We start from the raw sequence: 19,890 nt of genomic DNA, 5'->3' as shown, positions 1-19,890 counted from the left end.
TTGGCCAACCTAAGTTCAATGTATTCTTTATATTTTTGTTAGACTTCCTAAAATATAATGGTTCTGTCCTTCTTCTTGACTTACAAAATGAAAAAAAAAATTAGTTTTCACTGATTGTAGCAAATATTAGAATTTTAAAAGAATATAAAATAGAGTGTAAGAAGAAGTATCAAGGAAGACAAAAACATTTTGTGGATTGGTGAAATGGCTCAGCAGGTGAAAAAGTTTTCTGTACAAGCCTGACCACCTGAGCTTGATCCCTGAAACTATGGTTCGAGGAGGGAAGAGTTATCTTCTAAACCCCCCACACACGTGCCTGCCTTCACGTACGTGCATCACACATACACAGCAATAAGTAAAATAAGCACTTTTTCAGGCAGTTAAAATTATTTTATACTTAGAGAACTCAAGAGAAAAAAATGATCAGCACATCAAAAGGATGCTTGGCTAAAATAAAACATAAAACTAATTGTTCTTATATAGATAATGCCAATTAGCATTCAGATGAATACAATGAGGAGATTTCATTGAAAATAGCAAAAAGCCCAAAACACCTAAGCATACATTTAAGAACACTTTTTAATTAGTTTCTTATTTTAGCATACTAAAGAATAGGTTTCATTATGGCATTGTCATGTGTATTAATTATTATACCAGAATAATTTTTAATTAAAATCTCCATCCAAGGCCTTTAGATGAGATTTACATAAATGGGGAGACCTACATTGTTCTTCAGCTGAAAAACTCAGTATTACCAGGTTTTTAGTAGACATTATTTAGTGTCTGCCGATGCCACTGTGCCCTTCCTGAGACTCCTCCTCTCGCAGTCACTTGCCCCGGCACATTTAGCGCGCATGGCCTCCACAGACAGAATCGGGCAGAGCCAATCAATTTATTGACCAGTGACCAATTCAATTATTTCAACCAATAATTTGAATGAGCAGCTTTGAGATCCAGTGTTGTAGATGAAGTCATACAGCAGTAAGGCAGAAGACTAAATAATAATCTAAATGTTTCTGCAGTTTGCCTAAACCCTGTTTAAATTTTTTGAACCTTCTGAGTCCTGGCTTTTCCACTTTGATTCCAATCGCATATCAAACTCTTGGACACCCACAATAACCCCCCCTTTTAATTTGATTTTAAAACCCTCACTTAAATCAAATGCTCTCCACATTAAGGTGTTTTTGAAATAATTCTTGAAAGGGGGCCATTTCTGGGTCAGGTAAAAACCTGGCGCAAGGGGATCTCCCAGGAATCTACAAGGAGGACCCCAGCTCCGACTCCTAGCAATAGCGGATACACAGCCTGAACTGGCTGTCGCCTGTGACCAGATTGGTGCCCAGTCCAATTGTCATCAGAGACGCTTCATCCAGCAACTGATGGAAACAGATGCAGACCCACAGCCAAACATGAGGCAGAGCTCAAGGAATCCAGCAGAAGAGGGGGAGGAAGGATTGTAGGAGCCAGAGGGGTCAAGGACACCACAAGAAAACCCACTGAATCAACTAACCTGGGCTTGTAGGGATTCACAGAGACTGAACCAACAACCAGGGGGCCTGCACGGGACTGACCTAGACATTCTATAACATATATGTTACAGTTGTGTGGCTTGGACCTCTTATGGGACTCCTAACAGTGGGAACAGGGGCTGTCTCCAACTCTTTAACTGGTTTTTAGGACCCTATTCCTCATACTGGGTCACCTTGCCCAGCCTTAACACATGGGAAGGTGCTTAGTCTTACTGCAACTCCATATGCTGTGTTTTGTTGATACTCATGGGAGACCTGCCCTTCCCTAAACAGAAACAGAGGAGGGATGTGGGGGGCAGGGGCAGGAGTGGGGGAGTGAGGGGGGGTAGGAACAGAGCGGGGCTGGGGGGAGACACTGGGAGGAGAGGAGGGAGGGGAAACTGCAGCTGGGCTGTAAAATAAATAAATAGATAGATAAATAAATAAATAATAGTAGGTAAATAAATAGATGATTAAATTTCTTCTTAGCTGGATGTGGTGGCACACTCCGAAAGCAGAAGTAGATGGATCTCTGTGAGTTCAAGGCCAGCCTGTTCTATACAGTGAGCTCCAGGAGAGCCAGGACTACATTGAGAGACCCTGTCTCAAACAAACACATAAAATATGTATTCTTTTTTTTAAAATATGTATTCTTTAGAGGAACTAATATACAAAATGACACAGGAAAAAAGTAAGAGCTATATATGAGTGGGCACCTTGAAGAGACATAAGCTATTCAAGATAAAGAAAGAGTAGTCTAATACATGGAGTTTTACTACAAGGACAAACATATACTTTGACGTTGGTTAGTTAGTGAACACTATGAAGGGAAGAACACTATGGTGGGGTGTCTGGGAAAGCAATCCTGATCTCTGCCTTGTGTCGACATCAAATTCCATATCGGCCAAACATTGCTATGTGAAAATAAAATCAGAAAGACACGTGACTATAGTCATGTATGATCATACACATATGAGTAGTTCTTATGCTCATGAGACAGACAGGGCTTTTCAACCACGGCATGGAAACCAGAAACAATAAAGAAATACATGAGTGAATTTTTCTTTACAAATGTGATGAAAATGATCATTTGTGTATAATGAACATACTCTGGGAATTTTTAAAAGTCACTTTACCTAGATTGGAGGAGGAAAGAATCCTTAACATTTTTTAAAGTAATTTAAAGCCTACGGAGAAGTACAAGAGCAAAGGGATTCAGAAATATTCTTTACCCAGATTCATGAATATTAACATTATAATGCATTTGCCTTAGTCTGTCTGTCTGTCTGTCTGTCTGTCTGTCTCTCTCTCTCTCTCTCTCTCTCTTCTCTCACATATGTATCTCATACACATACATATAAAGACATTTATCTTCAAAAGCTAAAGCAAACAAAATTACATGTCTTCCCATCAGACCGTTCTTGGCCCCAAACAGGCAACCTTGTACTGAGTATTTCAGTGCACACTCCTGAGTATAAAAACATTATTTCCACAACTGCAATTCAAATATGAGAATCAGGAAGTTTAACATTGATACAGGTTTTTAATATACCTTACGTTCCTATTCGAATTTTACCTGTTATCCCTGTATGTTATCTATGGTAGCTTTTTTTTTTTTTCTTGACCAACATCCAACCCATTTAGCTGTCAGGACTTTTTAATATTTATTTTTTGAAAGGACTGGCTAGTTGTTGTTTTTTGACTTCACTAAGGGAAAACAACATAAGCAATAAGAGTTGGGAGGTTGGACCATGAGAAGATATGTCATAAAGCTAAAATCCCTCCATCGTCCATATCTTAGAGCCCATCTTTCTATTTTTATGAGTCAGACTTCGTCACTATAATAAACTACTTGGGGCAAGCTAACTTTATAAAGAAAGGTGGTTTATTTGTTCCTAGATTTAGAATGTCAGTGGCTTGGCGCTGGTACCAGCTAGGTTCTGTGATGGCATCCTTGGGGGCAGAGTACCAAACAGTTATCTCATGCTATCAACTAGTATGAGAAGGAGCACACACATCCATGTCTGTATGCCCAGTTTCTGTTCCTTTTCTTACCAAGTCCCGAGAGACCATTAGGGTCCCACCCTAATGACCTTATCTAAACTGTCACTTTCCAGGGGCCTCATCTCTAAGTACCATAGATGGATTAAATCTTCAGCTCTGTCATTCTATTAGCACATAAATTTGGAACAACAAACCACAGCACTACTGAAATCTGAGCCAGCTAGAAAAAAAAAATTAATACATTAGTGACTTTTTAACCCCCATTTCTTGGCCTTGAAAAAAATTCTTTAAGACTGGTGTCTCTAATGGCATAGGAAAAAATGTTTTAAATTCTGTAGGCCCATCTGGATCCCATCAAGTTACTTTTGTTGTATTAAGCTCAAGTAAAATTAATATAGTACTGTAATATTTATTAGCCAAATATTGTGGTGCATACCTGTGAGGTCCAGAGTGTAGGATGTAGAAGCAATGTGTGTTTGAGTCCAGCCTATGCTACAGAATGGAATGTACCTTATGAAAAGATACTGACTTCATTACAATTTTATTCTACCTACTTATTTCTCCTTCTCTCTATAGATATTCAGAGAGATAACAAACTTGATTATACCACTATTAACATTGGCTTAATGATAGGATTCAAGATAATTTATCATTATTTAGAAACAACTATTTTATACTTTGGGGCAATTTGTTGTACAACTTTGCATAAAATGATATTTTTAAAGCCAAGTTACCAGCATCCTCAAAAATAAAGACAAAGTCCAAAATTACTCGTAGCTTTAGAATAAAGAGGAAAACTTCCACTCACTATTTCCAGGCCCATATAAAGCAGCATGGGGGTCAAGCACAGTGGGACACACCTTTAAGCCTAGCACCCAGTGGGCAGAGGAGGGCAGACCTCTTTGAGTCTGAGGCCAGGCTGGACCACATAGTAAGACCTGTCTCAAAATAGTGAGTAAACAAATGGGCCGGAGAGATGGCTCTGTGGTTAAGAGTGCTTGCTGCTCTTGCAGAGGATGCAAGTCTAATTCCCAGCGATTGGTGACTCACAGCTGCCTCTAACTATACCTTCAGAGGGTGCAATGCCCTCTTCTGGCCTCGGGGGGCACACACTCACACAAACACACAGGAATGAAGATGAATGAATTAAGAAGATAGATAGATAGATAGATAGATAGATAGATAGATAGATAGATAGATAGATGATAGATAGATAGATAGATGATAGATAGATGGATGGATAAATACATACATAATAAATGAATAAATAAATAAAACGGCATCACAGACCATGCATTTAAAATGTGAAGGAGAAAGCCGCTCCACCGAGGCCACAGCTCTGGAATACAGAGCATGACAATTAGAATGAGAATGTCCCCTGTGTGCTCAGATAGTTGAATACTTGGTCCCCTGCTGGTGGTGCTGCTTGGGGAGGCCTAGGGAATGTGGCCGCATTGTAGGACGTGTGTGTCGCTGAAACTGTGCTTTGAGGTTTGAATGCCTCACCCCATTCCCGGTTTGCTCTCTCAGCTTCCTGCTGGCGGTTTAAGGGGTGAGCTCTCAGCTCGCTGTTCCAGCTGCCATGGTGGCCTCTTCCATACCACCATCATAAACAGCTCCAGCCTTGGAATCTTGAGCCCAAAGAGACTCATACTTTTCTAAGTTGCCTAGGTTATGTGGTTTTGGTTTTGTTTGTTTTGTTGTTGGTGGTGGTGGTAGTGGTGATGGGTTTGTTTTATTTATTTATTTTTTTAGTTGTAACACCACTATAAGTAGCATATACTCACCATATACACACAGACATATAAATAAACTAATTAATTAATTAAAAATGCCATCAGAGATCATGCATTTAAAACACGAACAACATGAGAATTCCTCCAGCAATTTCAAGTTCTGGAACACAGAGAGAAAAATAAAAGGCTCAAATATTTGTCATAAAGCCCTAATTAACAGAAGTGAAATACACAAAGAAAACTACAGACTCACACTAAGGGGTTAATATTATACCCGAGTCCTAAATAAAATGTTGTCAAGTGCAATTTAACATTGGGAGATTTTATCACTAAGGTACACAAAGATGATTCAATACTAGAATTTATTTATTAAAAGGAAAAATGTGTTTTCACTTTTTTGATCAATGCCAAAAAGTATTGAACATTAAATGTCAATTCTAGTGAATACTTTTCATATATTCATATACATAGATGCATGCCTGTATGGTATGATTGAAGACTCACATTAGATAACACAATTGGGGGATAAGTTTAATGATTTTTTTTAATAATTAGAATGATTTCCACTAGTGTTGGGGATAAAATAAGATGCTGTTGCTTTAGTTATATAGGCCAGTACTTGTCAGGAGCAGCTTTGTTGCAGTTCGCTACTCCGGGATGACGTGGCTAAACACACACATGCAGAGCAGGGTGTGGGGATTGTCTTTGGCAACTCCCAACATCCATTCTGTGTGCCTCACTTTGTAATGTAGAATATTTGCTTCTCTAGATCACAAAAGCCTCCTATCTTTAGCATCTGAAACAAGGGGAGTCTTGTTGGCTTTGGCCAACAGTAGGAAGCCGAGGGCTTCTCTTTCATCTTATTAAAGTCTGAAATAGATGCCAGGTAATTGAATAGGGGCTTAATACAGTTTGTGGGGTCTTTTCCCGGGTGTGATTTCAATATGCAGCACTTTGGTTCTTACCTACACCAGTATCTTTTCCGTTTTGTGCTGGCAACACAAAAGGAATGTGAAGGCTTCTCTCTGTGTGTTCTGGAATCACGACACCAGCAGAAAAGAAACACGACCAACTCTTATTTAGAGGCATGTGGTTAAGAGCAAAGGGGTGGGACATGTCACAGACGTTTCCTTCACTTATAGGGGAAAGAGATCCCTAAAATCTGTAATGCTCCAAAACAGTACCACGGCCTCTGGTCTTCAGCTTGACCGTGAAGAAAGGTTAGGACACAGCCGCACAAATCACGTCATCTTCCATTGACTCAATGAGTTCTACTGAGCGCCTGTCATAGGCCAACACTGTGCTGCATGATGGAGACATGGGAACGAAGGGAAGGACAGCCTTCCATGGGGACCAGGAAGACGACTCAACAGACCACGGCACTTGCCACCAAGCCTGATGACTTGAGAGTCATCTCCAGAAAATATTCTCCTTCTTGCAAGTTGTCCTCTGAGCTCCACCTGCATTCTGTGATGTGTACACACACACACACACACACACACACAGGAAAAAAAAAAGAGAGAAATAGGACCCTTCCAGGTGTCTTGCTCAGCAAGGGTAAGGAGGGTAGGACAGTCACACCGTAGAGCAGCAGTAAGTAGGACACAGGCAGACAGTGACGGAAGTATGACGGGACAGTGTGGCAGTCTGCCTTAGAGGACATCGGTCTGATTTTGAAGGCTCCCGGAGGCAGAAACCAGCTATGCAGACATCAAGGAGGGAGCGTGCTGGGCAAGGGCGCTGTCTATGCTGTGGAGTGGGAAGCGAATCCTCTCAGGGAACAGAGCACAGACCGTGTAGGAATGACGAGATCAAGGCAAGGGAAGCCTTTGGAAAGAGATGTGACGTGCTTCGCACACATCTTCAAAGGTCCTTCTGGTTGCTTTATGCAAAGGGATTTGAAGGGAACAAGAAGGGTAGAGAGATGCACTTGAATGCTCCTGTGGCTCCCAAAGACAGTCAGAATTTAAACCTTTTCCTCTGGGCTTGGCTAAATGTCATCCTTTACCTTCCTTGTGCCATTGAATCTTTATCTCAGCCCTGGGCTGTGGGTGTCCGTACTACCCATCCTACACGGGTTGGGATTGCTGGCAGAGGCTGAGGAGCCTGTGCTTTGAGAGGTGGGGATAATTGAGGGTGGCGAACCAAGCCAGAAGGCTAGGGAAGTAGCCCAGTTGGTAGAGCACTTGCCTAGCATGCTCAAAGCCCTGGGTTTTCTCCCCAGTGCGGCTAAAACCAGGCATGGTGGCACATGCTTGTGACCCTTGCCTTTGGGAAGTAGAGGCAAGAGGAATGTAAGTTTAAAGCCATCCTCAGCTCCAAAGTGAGTTTGAGGCCTGGTTGGGTTAGAGGAAACTTTGCGTTCAGGCAGGCCTGGGTTGGCTCCCCCTTGTCACTTACTCACTGTGAGCGACTCTGGGCAAGCTGGCCAAGCTGCAGCAATGCCAACCAACCCCGGAGAAGACTCGCTGCTTCTGCTGCTTCGCTGGGCTTTGGACAAGCCAAGTGCTAAGCAAAGCAGATGGAAGGAGAAATCTGTTTGGTTTCACATGGAAGCTCCTGCTGGTATCCCATCTGCTTTATAGGGCACCCATCCCCTAAGACACACACACACACACACACACACACACACACACACACACACACACACACACACAATGCTGGCGGTGGAAAAAAGCATCTCTATTCCTGAAGGCTTGACCAATACCCCCACTTGCTCTTTACTGCCCCCCTTCCCAATGGACATGGGAGATGGGCCCTGCCTGACATGGCTTACCCAAATGCCATAACACACACAAAGAGGTAATCCCTGCTGTAGCCAGCTTTCTCTAGGACTCCGGATCACATCTGTGCTTTCCAGACCCAGAGGAAATAACTCAACGAGATAAATTCATAGTGTCAGTTCAAACTGTTTCGGGGGTTTTACACACAGAGAGCAACTCTCAGATGGCCCTTAAAATAAATCTTGGGCTTTTTAAAAATAATCACTTTGCTCTAAATGTCTTAAACACTTGCTCAGAACACCCAGTTCGCATATCCCTCCTCCCATCGGGCAGCTCATTTGCATCCCTGGAGTCCACTAGCTTCTGCACGTAGGCCCCATGGCCTAGAGGGCTGCCAAGGTCCTATGTCACAGGAGGAAAAGCTGCGTAAGTCCCCTGGGAGTGTCGGGGAAGTTGTATCTTGGTGGGGTATGCAAATGAGTTCCAACTATCAGAGGCAGGAAGCAGGTAAGAAACGTGCCAGAGGATAAGAGCCACACCCTCCAAGGGGTTCACTCCCAGCCTTGCGCATCTGTATCTTAACCGGGTGGCAGTTATGTGTCGTGTGTCTGCTCTCTCTACTCAACTCCAAGCTCCTCTAGACCATGAGCTGCCTCTGACTGTACAGCCCCTAAGCATCTAGAGCAGCAAGCAGTTCACAACCTGTAGATCATAACCCCCTCTGGGGTGTCGCATATCAGGTATCCTGCATATTAGATATTTATATTACAATTCATACCAATAGAAAAATTGCAGTCGTGAAAATAATTTTATAGTTGGGAGTCACCACAACATGAGGAGATGTATTGAAGGGTCTCAGCATTAGGAAGGTTGAGAACCACTGCTCTAAAACATGACCAGGGATATGGTAGTTACTCGGTAAATATTATATTTGTTGCATAAACAAGGGCTTGGATGACTTGTAATTATTGTTAGTACAAATGTGAAATATGCACCCCCCCCCACAGGGTTCCTTGGTTGGTATCCACAATGTGGCCAGCTCTTCCACTGGTATGCCTCCATCACCACGATGGACTACATCCCCTGAATCGAAGTTGTGTGTGCCGTATGTGTGGTCACGGTGACGCAAAAGTAGCCAATACAATCATAAATGGTAAAGCTTCCGTAGACAGATGACAAACACAAACTTCTAAGCAGAGGAGTGTCATGACCGTGTGTGGGATTTTGTAAGGGCCTTCAGCCTACAGTTGGGAGACCGCCCTGCCTCGATTTCCCTATCTATAAAATGACAGCGATGGCCCTACTTCATAGGGCTGCGAGAATTAAATGAGACCATGCCCACAAAGTGCTTCGTGCAGCTACCAGCTCAGTTAAGCGCTATCTTGCATGGTTACCATCGGTTTCTCTGCTCAAGAAGTTGCCAGGCCAGTGTGAAGAAATAAACATAAAGATGCCATAGCAACATTTACAACACCTAGAACATAACCCAGGTATGCTAGTGAGTTATTCCATAAATATTAAGAATGTGTGCAGGGCACTATGGGATATCTAAGTGATTCAGCAGGGTGAAATGGTGTCAGGAAAAGCTTCGGGAACAGAGGTCAGTGAGGCTGCAACTGTCAGCAAGAGCAGATTCTGGGCTATCGAGGGTCATGAGACTCTGATCTGCTTCGGTGGAAACACGGTCCAGAAAGTAGGAGCATGCGCAACAGGGTGAAGAAGCCAATTAGGATATACTTTCGTCCATTATCCCAAGACATAGTCAGTTACATGGAGTTACCAGCTTAAAATTGACCATAGTAAGAACGTTTATGTCATTAATGCTACAAATCAAGGCTGATCTTTTTTTTTTCCTCACAGAGACTTGGCTATTAAATATTTGTCCACACATCATCATACGTAGATGGTTCTTAGAAGAATCAACCATGGGGGCTGGAGAGATGGCTCAGAGGTTAAGAGCACTGACTGCTCTTCCAGAGGTCCTGAGTTCAATTCCCAGCAACCACATAGTGGCTCATAACCATCTATAATGAGATCTGGCACCCTCTTCTGTATAAATAATAAATAAATCTTTAAAAAAAAAAAAGAATCAACCATGGGATTTGTGACTGGTTGGAAGGATTGTAACTGAATCCTTGGCCCGATCTAGATAGTGATGCAGGTGTCTTGAGACTGAAATGAGATCAGGGCGAGCAGTCTGGGAAATAAGTTCGAGCCTCAAGGAAGTGTCCTGCTGGCCATCTCACACAATATTGGTGACTGAGGTTGGAATGTGAAAGGTCTCCTACAGGGCTGTGTTTGGATGCCTGGTCCCAAGCTAGTGGTATTGGTTGGGGAGGTTGTAGAGCCGAGTGAAGTAAGACCTGGCTGGTAGACATGGGCCTCTAGGAGTGGACTTTGAGGGTCCCAGTCCTGCTCCACTCTTGTTTTCTTGGTCAGCCATAATGTGAACAAGCTACAAGTTCCCGCTGCTTTGTGGAACAAGCCGCGATGCTGGCTGGCACTGCCATGCAGGGGTGCGCTCCCTGAGTACTGAGAGTCAAAATAGGTCTCTCCCTTTTCATGGGGCTCCTGCCAGGGAGTCTGTCTGTCACAGCGATAAGAGGAGTGACTAGTACAGAAGTGAGCAGCAGGACAATGCACCCAGGAAAAGTGCACTGCTGTCCCAAGAGCCTGAGGATTCCCCGGTCTCCTTGTATGGATAACTTATATTGATCTGGCCAGAATCCAATCAGCTTTTCCCAGCACAGATAACAGGGCCCATTGTTGAAGACACTGACTAATTGGGCTCTCTCTGGACTTTAACATGGTCTGAATCACCTGGAGCTTACATGACTGATAATTGAGAGATAAAATGAAAATGAACCTTTATTCGATTTGAATAAATACATAATAGTACACTGTGCAACAGGGGGCATTCTCCACGTGGGGTTTCTATAATGCTCAAAGATGCATTGTTCTAGAGACGACTATTGAAAACTTGGCCTCCGGGTATTTTTCTGAGAGCAGGAGACATCAAAGAGCCTGTGCATGCTGGATAAAGAAAGCTCTAAGGGCTGAAGAGATGGCTCAGAGGTTAAGAGGACTGGTTGCTCTTCCAGAGGTCCTGAGTTTGATTCCCAGCACCACATGATGGTTCACAGCCATCTATAGTGAGATCTGGTGCCCTCTTCTGGTATGCAGGCATATATGCAAGCAGAACACTGTATACATAATAAATAAATCTTAAAGAAAGAAAGAAAGAAAAGAAAGAAGAAAGAGAGAAGGAAAGAAAGAAAGAAAGAAAGAAAGAAAGAAAGAAAGAAAGAAAGAAAGAAAGAAAGAAAGAAAGAAGAAAGAGAGAAAGAAAGAAAGAACAAGCTCTACAGGACTTGTCTTTCCCGATGCACCAGCCTGCGGGCAGATTAGGAGACCGAATGGACAGGAACATGCTGATTTCAATAGACGCTTGACAGAACTGTTCATGCCTTCATCTGTGTTCAGTGACTATTCAGTGAGGGACTGTGTGCCAGACACTAGAGATGCAAGACTACTCAGCCTCACCTGGAAGGTGAGGAAAAGCTGAGCAGCCGAGCAAGAAAATAGGCAGTGATAACAGCGTAACATGTCCCATTCAAGGAGACATCAAAGAAGAGCTTCTAACCCAACGGAAGGGTGGTAGATCGGTCAGAGGTGGATGGTTGGAGTTGTGGGATGGAAAATGGTAAAGGGACTACTTTAGAATCCCAGGGCATTTGATGGTTTTAGCAGCAGTTCTCAACCTGTGGGTCAGAACCCATTTGGGGGGTAGAGTGACCCTTTCACAGGGGTCACCTAAGACCATCGGAAAACACAAATATTTACATTATGATTCATAACAGTAGCAAAATTACAGTTCTGAAGTAACAACAAAAATAAGTTTATGGTTGGGGGTCACCACAGCATGAGGAACTATATTAAAGGGCCACAGCGTCAGGAGGGCTGAGAACCACTGGTTTAGAGTAAGAGAGTAATGTCCTCCAGAACGCTAACCTAGAGAAAATCTGGATGTTTAGTATAAGAAGACTCTGCTCCTCTCCTTCTTCACAATGCCGTTTGTGACTTGGATAAATAAAAGGCAAATTATCCCAGTGTCAGAACCTAAAGGAGACAGGTGCACATGGAGCATGAGAATGTGGGAGTCTGGTCTTGACTAGTCAGTGGCTGCTCTGACAGGAGGCAACCAGCGAGTGAAGCATGCAGCTTTGCATTGGCTTTGCTTGGGAATGAATAGACGAGCAAGGTATGAGTCCTTTAGTATGTCATGATGAGGAAGTACTAATAAAGCAAAAATAGGGCTGTGGTCATAAAATCATCCAATATGAAAATAGGACAGTGAGGTCCTTGTCCCTCAACACACAGGTTGCCTCTTGATGATGTGAGACCCATGCCTATTTCTGTTGCTATAATAAACACCAAGATCAAGAACAGCTTAGGGGAGGAAAGGGTTAATTTGGCTTATAGTCCATCATTAAGGTAGGGGAGGAACTCGAGACAGAAACTTACAGGCAGGAACTGAAGCAGAGACCACAAAGGACTACGGCTTACTGGAGTCCCACCTCTGGCTTGCTCGGCTACCTTTCTTGTACAGCCCAGGCCCGGTTGCCTAGGGCTGGCACCACCCATCGTGGACCGGGCCTTCCAACATTAATTAGCAATTAATTAAGAAAACACCTCACTGATATGGCCACAGGACAATCTAATCCAGGCAGCTCTTCAATGGACTTTCCCTCTCAAAAGACTCTCCAGGCCAGCCACTTGAGAACTGGATAATCAGAAAAAGAATGTTGGGTAAACTCTAAATGTATAATATACCATCACCATGTTAGTCAATTTACAAGTATTTCCTAATATTTAGTCCTAGCTGCAAGTCTACTCTATCACATCACTTTTTATTATCCCCAGTTTTTCAGAGATGTGTAGTCTTAGTCATTGCAAGGGACGGGGTGCATCTTAGTGTCACACACTATATGTGTACTTCCTACAGAATCATATAAAATAAGAGCAGGATAGAAGGTTGGTGAAAAACCACTAACGGTCAATAAAAACTCAAGCAGCTTGTTAAATTAGTATTAAAGTGGCTACATACTTCAGCAAATGGAGACATTTACCCTTTATGACCACGTTATTGCTTCAAAGAACTACAGCTGCTGAATTGTGGAGACAAGGAAAGGGAGAAAACCGGGAATGAGAAGTGGTTGATGGCAGTCACAATCCATGTGACAGAGCTGGCCCAGAGGCTCCCGTCTCAGATTCGAGACTTCTCTGATGGTGACTGGGCAGATGAAGCTAAAGCAAGCAGGGACGGGCCAGAGCGTGTCCGCAGATGGTGCTGGCCACGTATAACTTAAAAATGCCGGAAGTGTCCTCAGGGTTGACACTCTTCGAATTCCACAGGAGTGTGTCTTTTATTGCTTTTCACAAACGTGAATGCATTTGGGGTAAATAATAAAGGACTGATGGTTGACTCTGCCCTTGGGTTACTTGTCCCCTTCTTAGTGGACAATGTGTAAGTTCACACAGGATTTATAGCGGGAAGGGAACGTGATCTTCTGTATTCTGATCTGTAACTATTTTGGTTGAAGTGGTTCAGGGTCTTCACTAACAGGCTATCAAATTCACACTACTTTTAAATTAACAATTGGAAACAGAGGTTAAACCAGAGTCTCTCTCTTTTCTAGGAGTTTGTGAATCCATCCTTCCAGCAGTTTGGGATCCTTACAGCTAGCCCTACTACATAAGAATTACACTGTCATGCTTCATTTTTCTCTTCAGTAAACACATTAACATTATTGTATAATGGAGTAAATCAGGTACTAGAGGGTTAAAACTAAACACAACTGATTGCGTGTTAATCAATATTAGTGTTAACCTTAGTTAATAAATGTGGGGAACATATGCTGACAAGAAATTTAAGTGGTACAGGAAGACAGGAAAATAATATTATTGCTTTATAATGCGAGATTTGATATTATTATTCTCATTTGACCTATTAGAATGTTGAATTTTGCAGACCAGCAAGATGGTTCAATGCAAGCCTGGAAGCCTGAGTTTGACACCCCCAAGAATTCACACAAAACTGGAGGGAGACAAACACAGTTGTCTACACAAAGCTGTCTTCTGACCTCCACATACACAGAGTGGCACATGCATCCACATCCACATCATACACACACATGCACGCACGTGCACACACACACACACACACACACACACACACACACATTTAAACACTAGGATATCTGGGTGGGGAAGCCATATGGATACTTAGTGTTCTATAAGCTTACTTAAAAATATAGAAATAATAGCTGGAAAGATGGATCTAAGGTTAAGAGCACTGACTGCTCTTCCAGAGGACCTAGTTTTGATTCCTAGCACCTCCAGAGTGGTTCATAACCATCTGTAACTCCAGCTCCAGGGAATACCATGCTCTTTTCTGGCCTCTACAAGCACTTTATGAACATGGTACACATATATACATGCAAGATAAACAGCCATTCACTTAAAATAAAAACAAGATAGATAGAAGACAGACAGACAGATGTTGATAGATAGCTGTAGATAGATGATTGAGATAGATAGATAGATAGATAGATAGATAGATAGATAGATAGATGATAGATAGATAGATAGATAGATAGATAGATAGATAGATAGATAGATAGATAGATAGATAGACAGACAGGTAGGTAGGTAGCTAGGTAAGTAGGTAGGTAGGTAGGTAGGTAGGTAGGTAGGTAGATAGGTAGATAGATAGATAGATGATAGACAGAATAGAGTTATACCATACAGGTGATAATGCTCTCCCAGGAGCCACAGACTTTCTAACAGAAATCCCAGTGTGAAACATAGAAAGCCTCTCTTTGAGGTCAGGAGAATCCGAGAGATTCCCAAACCACATAGGTGATTCCCACTGCCCTGGGTTGCCTCTCGGAACTTAACTATTACTGAAGATACACACCTCAGACACAGGGCTTGGAGGAACTGAGCTGGGCCCGATCTGGAAGCTTCCTTCTTGAGGACTAGCTCTCAGAGAGAGCTAGGCAGGCTGCCAGGGGAGAAAAGCCATCAATAATCCTGCCCAGCTGTGAACCTCTGAACTACAGTAATGAGCAGCCCAGGAAGACAGACTCAGTGGTACAGTGGTGGCACTTTTGCCTTGGGGATAACCGACAGCTGTCTAATTAAGGTCTGTTGAACAGAGAGAATTCATCTCCGGTACGATAAACCCAGCCAGCTGCCCATGGCTGGAGAGATCATAGGACCCAGGGGAGAACTTGCTACCGTAATTTTCCTAAACCAGTGTAATTTCTAACTGCATTCCAAATACTCATCCTTATACCCACAAATAAGTGTAATTCCCATCCTCGTCGATGAAGCTTCTATCTGCAACAGATGGAGACGATTATAGCTATCCACGACTGATCAGAACGCAGAGAATAAGTGACCACAGAATGCTAAGCCCCAACTGAGACATCCACAATACAATGCCTAACATCCAAGGGTCAGGGGAAATTGTGTCAGTGGAGGCAGGACCATGGTTAGAACTAGAGGACCAGGATGCCTCCTGCTAAAAGTGTCTTCTAGACATGACCGGGAAGCAGCACCCATGAAGTCTCTACAATATGGTTGTAAACAAGACCTACATAATGACAGCTGCCCGTGCAGATGGGGAAATTTCACAATGACCCACTCACCAGAAGAAGAGCTACAGCAATCAATGGCTGCTGACAGAGGGAGATAATGAAATCCCGGATAGGTTTTCCCATCCCAAGTGGTCAGCCCTGGATACATGTATATATAATCAACATGAAATGGACTCAATAAGTGTGTATATATATATATGCATATATATGTATATGTGTGTGGTTATTCTGTTATATTGTGCTTTTATATGTATATACTTATACTTAACATATTTTTCATATTTTATGTAAACTGTGGGTAGATAAGACTGCTTGCTTCCAGGCCTGATGACCTGAGTTTAATCCCCCAGGACTCACATAGTTGTTCTCTGAATTCTCTCTGTGTCCCACGGGCATACACACAATAATTGTAATAAAAATATTGATTTGTGAGTTGTCTTCCTCTCAGAGTTGAGTTAGGGCCGATGGATGTATAGGGATGAAAGTCTCTGGACTCTACAAACTAGCACAGTGAAAAAAGTGGAAGGGAAACATGGAAGATGGACTGATGGACTGGGAATGAACCGTCAGAGTAAGTACATGTAAAAATGGGTGGCATATAAATCTTTGGGTTTTTTCCACAGATGTCTATCAAAGAGAGAGAGGAATCCTTGGCATTGTTCTGTAGACCTGACCTTATCACCACGTTCAGTTTTTCAGATCCCCAGGCAGCAAGTAGACGTCTGCCTTGTCTTCCTGTCAGGCAGAGAGCCAGTAGTTCAAATGCTGCTTAAGGCACTCTGGTTAGCACATATGGATAACATACGGATACATATAAATATTTACATTTATACATAAATATATATTTATATGTGTGTTAAATAGATAACACCTATGATATGATAATTAAATAATAGATTTCCTTTTTGTCTAGATTTCTTATGTTTCCTTTTGTTTGTAGTTGTTTATTTTTGAGATTTTTAAAGTCTCTCTCTTCTGGCCAAACAGGATTAGCCCATTCCTAACAGTCAATGCTTCCTGCCACATTTACACATAAATTCTTCTGAAGACCAATTGCTCTCAGCAACAGAACCCTGACTAGCTGTTACCATAGGGGATTATCAGAGTTTTAGCATCCTTCCTGCCTCTTCCTGCCTGGGTGACATTTTAGGGGACTTCTCAGTAGATTTGTTTCAATGCAGCAACTTTCCTAACTCCACAAGGAGAGAAAGAAGATCATTGTTCCCACCCGGGACCTGTAGTACCACACCAAGGATATAAAATGCATCCAAAACAAAGAGCAGCCAGAGTTCAGACGGAGTATCTAGCTTGCTTTGGTGCTGTTTTAGTATGGGTGGATAGAGAAATAACTACATCAACCTTTTAAAGTTTTGTTTTTCATATATGCATTCATGAGCTCTGAAAAATATGCTGTACTAAAGTTCTTTATAACATTTTAAATAGTGGCATATTCCTTTTTTTGCTTGTTTTGTTTTTGTTTTTTGAGACAGGGTTTCTCTGTGTAGCTTTGGTGCCTTTCCTGGAACTCACTCTGTAGCCCACGCTGGCCTCAAACTCACAGAGATCCACCTGCCTCTGCCTCCCGAGTGCTGGGATTAAAGGTGTGCGCCACCACTGCCTGGCTCTAATAAGTGGTATATTCTTTGGGGACTTCCAAAGCTTTACCTACTGAAAAACAACAAAAAATGATTAAATATTTTGGTCTCATGGAAGGATGTTGATTACACTGGTTGATTACGACTCTTAAAAGTCAGCTTTCCCAAGCCCTGTCGAGTATGGTTGAATGACCTGAAGCTGTTGGTTATCAAGGTCCACAGGCAGCAAGGCTGTGTGTGCAGGAGCCACGCCTCGGTCTTCCCTCAAGACTCCGGCCAGGTAAAAGCACCCGGTCTCACAATGAGAGCATCTCAGAACGTGGGTAACGGGTTACCTCACCTTAAAATGAACATGCAGCCTCTCAACTCCAGACTTCTTGTAGGGTCACACTCTGTACAATTAGCAGAAGGTGCTTTAGCCTGCCTAAGAACGGCAAAATAACAACAATGTGTGCCTCCCGGGCTTGAGTCTATCTCCACACAAAAATGCCAGCTAAACCCTTTAAGAAATGGGATGTTCTGTCCTTTCTAAAATATGCTGATTTCAAGACTAATGTGGAAAAGTTGAACCTTTCGTAGTAAAAGGAAATACTCAGTACTTTGTCCTTTGTTGCTTAGCAACCAAGGGCTATAAATGGATTTTATGATTATAAAGGTTCAATAACTAATGTGAGCATGTGAAAGTTGTAATAACTCCCTGGAGACAGGAGTATTTCCTTGAAAAAAGAAATGTATGGATCTGTGTATAAACTTAGCTTCATTCTTGTCTCAAATGAAATAAGCACTTTGTTTTTTTTTTCAGAGTTGCAATATAATAAAGATCAATAACTACTATTGATATCCCCCATTTCAGCATGTCAGCACTAATCCTCACAACACTATGAGGTAGGTACTGTTATTCCCATTATGCAAATAGGAAAGAAACCCCCTGACCTAAAAGGTTAAGTCAGTAGCCAAGCTAAGTCAACAACCGAGAAGCAAAAGAGTCGGGGTTCAAAGTCAGGCAGGCACACTTGAAAGTAAAGGCTGCTGACAGACTCGTAGGAAATGTATTTCTTAGCTCCCAATACTTAAAGCTTTGAGAGCTTTGGACTGTAAAGGTGACATTAAGGCCACCTACCTACGAACTAACATGAACATATTTCTTTCCATTGCTTCTACATGACGTTTGTTTCTTTTATGGCTCCTACCAGAGTAACAAACACTGGAGTATCATCTTGCTGGTCTTGTCTTCAGTCTGGCTACCCCAGATGCCAAGGTCAAGAGTCAATATTTACTATTCAACTTCAGGGCAAACCCAGCTGCCTAAATTCCCCTATAGGGTTTTGGTACACGATGAGCAGATTGGTATTGATGGTCTCGTGTTTGTATTAGTGGTTATTTTGTCTTTCTTTAGTTCTGTAGCTACTTGCTCTGTAAGCATAGAAGCATAGTCCATTGCCTTCTAAGCATGGTTATGGAGCTGGACTTTGCTAGGCAGCAGGAAAGTACCAACTACTCATGGTCCACAATAACTTCGAATGCAAACTGTAAAAAAAAAAAAAAAAATCTGGATGCCTTAGCAGGAGCAAGGAGTTCTACAATCATCATTACAGGCATCACAAGCAAGCCATCAAGAGTCAGACAGACAGATTTCTGTGCAAACCCAAGCTCTGATACCTAATAGCACAGTACATATCTTGCATGAATCTGTTCCCTCGATTGTAAAATGGTGGTGATAATGTTACCTGTTCATTGCGTTGGATGTGGTCGGAATTAATACAGGGCTGAGGGTGTAGATCAGTGATAGAGCATTCATCTCTCATATGTGGGGTCTTGGCTTTGATTCCCAGAACAGCACATTGTACCACAGAATCAAACATTCTCTAAATGACAGCGATTTTTTTTTTTCTGATCATAGCCTGCTTCAGGAAACTATAAGAATAATTTTTCTTAAAATTAATAATACTGGATATTAACTATATGGCAGACATGGCATCTGTCGTAGTTTATGATCTGTTGCTGTGATGAATGCCATGGCCAAAAGCAACTACGGAGGAAAAGGTTTATTTGGCTTACACTTCAGGTCCCAGTCCATCACTGAGGGAGGTCAGGGCAGGAACATAAGCAGAAGCTAAGAGAGAAACCATGGAGGAAACCAGCTTGCTCCACCTGGTCTGCTTGGCTACCTTTCTTATCCAGCCTGGACCCACCTGCCCATGGCACCGCCCAGCTGGACCCTCCTACATCCATTAGCGGCTAAGAAAATGCCCACAGGTCAATGTGGTGGAGGTAACGCTTCAACTGAGATTCCTTTTTCCCAAGTACGTCCAGGTTTGTGTCAGGTTGACAAAATCACAGTATATGACACACATCTATCAATAATTAAGAAAATGCCCCCACAGACATGACCACAGGCCAATCTGATGGGAGGCAGTTCCTCGATTGAGACTCCCTCAGATAACTCTGGGCTGGGTCAAGCAGACAGCTAAAGCTAACTAGGACATATTTTTACACATCTGATCTTATTTATGTCTCAGTCTCTCTTACCATGCATCACGCAAGCCCTTCACAGAAGAGGAAAGTGATTCGTTCATCGGCAGCCCTTAAGTGCAAACGTAGCAAAATTTGAACCCAGAACAGTCTAGGAACAAGCCTGCTCCCTAACTGCAATGTAGCTT

General features: G+C 42.6%; 1 protein-coding gene across 1 annotated transcript in view; it reads right to left on the bottom strand.

The window, feature by feature from the left end:
- The window catches only part of Myrfl (myelin regulatory factor like), a 110,874-nt gene that overhangs the window by 81,202 nt on the left and 9,782 nt on the right, over nt 1–19,890 (bottom strand). The window lies entirely within an intron of this gene.

The sequence above is a fragment of the Peromyscus leucopus genome, chromosome 18, assembly GCF_004664715.2.
Source record: "Peromyscus leucopus breed LL Stock chromosome 18, UCI_PerLeu_2.1, whole genome shotgun sequence".
In the NCBI taxonomy this organism is placed as follows: Eukaryota; Metazoa; Chordata; class Mammalia; order Rodentia; family Cricetidae; genus Peromyscus; species Peromyscus leucopus.
Note: the sequence above shows the minus strand (reverse complement) of the source record. Positions and strands in the feature narration are given on the sequence as shown.